Consider the following 5,438-nt stretch of genomic DNA (forward strand, 5'->3'; position numbering starts at 1 on the left):
GGACTAGTGTATTTATAAAAGGGACACCAGAGAGCTCTCTGTCCCTGCTCACAGGCACCAAGAAAAAACCTGATAAGGAAATGGCAAAAGTGACCTCCTACAAAGCAGGATGAAGGCTTCTCCAGAAACCAAACCATACTGGACCTTATGTTAGATTTTCCCACTCCAGAAATGTGAGAACAGATTGCAACTGTTTAAGTGATCCAGCCTCCGGTACCTGGTGTGGCGGCCCATGGTGTCTGATATGCCGTCCTGTCCCTCTGAGCAGGATCAGTCTCAGGAGATGCTCTGTGAACACAGGGCCAGCTCGGTTACTCCTCCACTGCTGTTTTGACTCTCTGGGGAGGAAAGAGGACTAGCTTCCTTCTCAGTTTGTTTCTGCTAAATGCAAAGTCTCCATGAAGACGCAGTGTAGCCTATTTTGTTTTCTGATAATGATAGCATGTGTGAGGTCATGAGAGAGTGAGAGAAAAGCATGTCCAACAGGGTCTCATCATGCCAGGATCCCCTTTCCCCAGCTTTCCAACCCCTTAAGCCTCTGGACCTGTGGACACACAGATGGATATTTTAAAGTAGACATGGGAATCTGAATCATACCATTTAATATGTGGTCATTAAAACAACCAATAGCAGGATGAGCAGGTGAAGTAGTGGTTAAGTGCTGGACTCCCACATGGCTAACCTGGCAGCATGAAAATCACACTGGGTGTGCATGCATGATGCTTAAAATCCCAGGTGGAGAATGGAGAAGGATTTGAAATGTGCCCAGCCCCCAGGGGATGATTTTTCACTTCCCTTGTTTTTGTCTTTCTCTGTCTCTCTAGCAAGCTCACAAATACTATAGCAAAAATCTACCTTAAAAAAAAATACCAATAGCTTTGAATGATAGTGGATCTGTGAATGCCACACTCATTGAGGAAACTTGTTATAATATTTGTGTATCTGCAGTAAGATGCTTGACCTTATACTTTATAAGCACGAGGTGAGGACCATTAAAAATAGCTTTGTCAGGCCAGACATGCACCTTGTGCCCCAAACCCCAAAAGTATGGAGATATGGAGGCAAAGGCTCTCTCAAATTTAAAAAAAAATTATAATTTTGAATATATGTACTGTTATCCCAATATATGCTCTTTTTGATCTAAAAAAATGAAACAATTTTACACTTACAAAAATATTGTAATACAGTACCAAGTAGTCACTCCACCAGAAACATTTGAGAGTATTATGAAGATCAGAGAGCCTCATTCTCTAAGACTTTAGTACCCATTCCCAACAAAGAAGGATGTTCTTGTATAGAATCCTAATGTAACAATGAAGTAAATTGCTTAATCTAATCATTGGGTCCATTTTACATTAGACAATTGTTTTAACAATATCTTTTCTAAAATTCTTCTCAGCACCAGCCCCCCAAACCCCATGCCTAGGATTGCAGGAAAATTTGTGGTGCCCTGGGCTGACCTAGAACTCCTAAGGACCTTGAACCTGGGCTGAGTCCCTGAGATGACACAACTCTGCAGCTGCACACAGATCCACCTCATCCCTTCTCATTTGCATGACCTTATACTTTATAAGCACGAGGTGAGGACCATTAAAAATAGCTTTGTCAGGCCAGACATGCACCTGTGTGCCCCCAAACCCAAAAGTATGGAGATATAGAGGCAAAAGCTCTCTCAAATTTTAAAAAAAACTATAATTTTGAATTTATGTACCATAATCCCAATATATGCTCTTTTTGATCTAAAAAGATGAAATGATTTTACACTTACAAAAATGTTGTAATACAGTACCAAGTAGTCACTCCACCAGAAACATTTGAGAGTATTATGAAGAGCAGAGAGCCTCATTCTCTAAGACTTTAGTACTCATTCCCAACAAAGAAGGATATCCTTGTATAGAATCCTGATGCAACAATGAAGTACATTGCTTCAACTAATCATTGGGTCCATTTTGCTTTGCATTAGACAATTGTTCCAATAATATATTTTCTAAAATTCTTCTCAGTACCCCCTGCCAGATTGCAGAAGCAGTCATGAGAGGGAAATTCATAGTAATTAGTTAGCATAAGAAAAAGATGGGGGGGATAGCAGTTAGCATAATGGCTATGTCGCTGAACACCCATGTAGCCAACCACAGTTCGAGTCCCGGATCTGGTGGTTTAAACTCACTCTGGCCGCGTGTGCGTGTTTGCCCAAGATCCCGAGAGGAGAATGGAGGAGAAGGAATTGCGGCGTGGCCACCCCCCTGGGGGGTGATTTCTCACTTTCTGTCTCTATGTCTCTGTCTTTCTGGCGAGCCCATGCGCCTTATAGCAAACCCCCGCCCAGGTCCCCCAAAAAAGAAAAAGATGGGAATGTTGCAAATACACAACCTACCTAAGGTCATGCCTCAAGGAATTGGGAAAACCACAATAACAACAACAACAAAATGCCTGGGGAAAAGAAATATTAAAGATTCGAGCAGAAATAAATTAAATAGAAAATAAAATATACAGAAAATAAATGAAATCAAAAGCTGGTACTTTGAAAAGATGAACAAGATCCACACTCCATTAGCTAGACAGTTAAAGAAGAAGAAAGAAAGAAGCCAAATATATCAAATACGTAATGAAACAGGCAACATTGCAACAAACACAATAGAAATACTAAACATCATTAGAGGATACTATGAGCGACTATATGCCAACAAACAAATGAACATGGAGGAGACGGACAAATTCCTGGATGCATATAATCTACCAAGATTAAATCTGGGTGACATGGAAAGCCTGAATAGACACATAACAAGCCACGAGATTGAATCAGTAATAAATAACATCCCAACAAAGAAAAGTCTAGGTCCTAATAACTTCACATATGAATTCTACAAAACTTTTAGGGAAGAGTTAAGCTGCATTCTACACAGGTTATTTTTTAAGATCCCAAATTCATTATATAAAGTCTCCATTGTCCTCATTCACGAAACAAATAAAGACATGACAAAAAGGAAAACTACAGACCAGTATCTCTGATGAACATAGATGCAAAAATTTTCAACAAATTACTGGCAAATAGCATCCAACAACAAATAAAAAAGATTATTTATCACAACCAAGTAAGTTTTATTACAGAGATGGAAACGTGGTTCAAGATATACAAGACCGAAACCAGCAGTTAGCGTAATGGCTATGTCACTGGACTGCCATTTAGTCGACCGCGGTTCGTGTCCCAGACGCGGTGGCTTAAAACTTACACCGGGCACATGTGCGTGCATGCCCAACATCCTAAGAGAATGGAGGAGAAGGGATTGTGGCATGGTCATTCCCCTTGAGGAGTGATTTCTCACTTTCTGTCTCTCTGGCTCTCTCTGTCTGTCTGGGAAGCACACACGCCCTATAGCAAAAACCTCGGGGAAAAAAAAAAGATATACAAGACCATAATACAATACTAACAGAAAGAAAGATAAGAAACCATATGATCATTTCAATTGATGCTGAGAAAGCATTTGATAAAGTACAACATCCCTTCATGATTAAAACTCTCAGTAAGATTGGTATAGAAGGGACATTTCTCAACTCAGTAAAAGACATATATGAAAAACCTATAGCCAAAATTATACTGAATGGAGAAAAGCTGAAACCTTTTCCACTAAAAGCTGGTACTAGATAAGGCTACCCACTTTCTCCACTGCTTTTTAATATAATGCTGGAAGTCTGAGCCAATGCAATCAAAAACGAGAACAATATAAAAGGCATTCAAATAGGCAAAGAAGAGTTGAAAATATCTTTATTGTAGATGACATGATGGTATATGCAGAAGATGAAAAGGTTTCCACACAAAAACTTCTCAAGTAAAAAATGAATACAGTAAAGTGCAGAATACAAAATCAATATTCAAAAATCTATAGCACTTCTTATATACCAACAAGCTGAATGAAGTAGATCTGAAAAAATGAATCCCTTTTACCATACCCACAAAATGTATAAGTTACATAGGGATAAACTTAAGGAGGTCAAAGAATTTTACAAAAAAACTATGAAAATATTTAAAAATATATTGAAAAGAACACAAAAAAGCAGAATGGCATTCCATATTCCTGAATTGGAAGAATTAATATAATCAAAATGGAAAATGTACCCTAATTAATCTACACATTTAATTCCATTCCAATCAAATTACAAGAGACATTCTTCACAGATCTAGAAAAGACAATCATAGAATTTGTCTGGAATCATAAAAGACCTCATATTGACAAATAAATCCTGTGTATAAAGAGTGGAGTGGACAGCATATCATCCCTGACCCCAAAATATACTGTAAAGCTGTGATAATCAAAACAGCATGGTATTGGCTCAAAAACAGAAAGGTAGACCAATGGAATAGAATAGAAACCCTAGAAATAAACCCAAAAGCTTACAGTCAACTGATTTTTTATAAAGGATACCAGTCAATGTAGTGAGAAAAGGGAAACCTCTTTAGCAGACGGTGCTGGAAAAACTAGGTATCCACATGCATAAAGATGAAACTCAATCCTCATCCTTTACCATCCATGAAAATCACAAAATGGATCAGAGATCTGAACCTAAGACCTCAAACTATAAGTCTACTAGTAGAAAATACTGGGAAATAAGACTAACAAAGCACAGGAAATAATCCTAAGATAGACAAGTGGGACTATATCAGATTAAGAAGTTTCTGTATACCAAAGGAAACAATTATTAGTGTGAATCAACAATCCTCAGAATGGGAGAATATTTTTGTAAAATGTGCCTCAGATAAGGGATTGATAAACTGAATACACAGGGAACTCAAGCAACTTACCTGGAAGAAAAATGATTAACCTAATTAAAAATGGGAAAAGGAGCTGAACAAAAATCTCTCTAAGGAAAACATATGAACAGCCAACTAACATCTGAGGAAATGCTTAACATCCCTCATCATAAGGGAAATGAAGACTAAAACCACAATAAGATACCATCTAATCCCTGTCAAAATGGCAAACATTAAAAACATAAAAAATGGTATGTGTTTTCAGGGTTGTGGTGAAAGGAGAACTCTCTTACACTGTTGGTGGGAATGTATATTGGTCTATCCATTGTAAAAAACAATTTATAGGTTCCTCAAAGATCTATAAGTAGAAGTACCATATGATCCAGCAATCCCACTCCTGGGTATCTACCCAAAACACAGGAGAATGCTCAGTCAGAAAAGCACTTGCACATCAATGTTTATTGCAGCATTATTCACAATGGCTAAGACATGGAACCAATCCAAGTGTCCACAAACAGGTTAATGGATTGAAAAAGTGCAGGACATATACTCTAAGGAATAGTATTCAGAAAAAAAAAACAAGACCCTGACATTTGATAAAGAGGTCAAATATATGGAAGATGTATTGCTGAGTGAAGCAAGCCAGGCTATGAAAGAAAGATATTGTATGTCTCCACTTAATATATACTGA

The sequence above is a fragment of the Tupaia chinensis genome, unplaced genomic scaffold (genome assembly GCF_000334495.1).
Source record: "Tupaia chinensis unplaced genomic scaffold, TupChi_1.0 Scaffold000511_1, whole genome shotgun sequence".
NCBI classification, from domain to species: domain Eukaryota; kingdom Metazoa; phylum Chordata; class Mammalia; order Scandentia; family Tupaiidae; genus Tupaia; species Tupaia belangeri.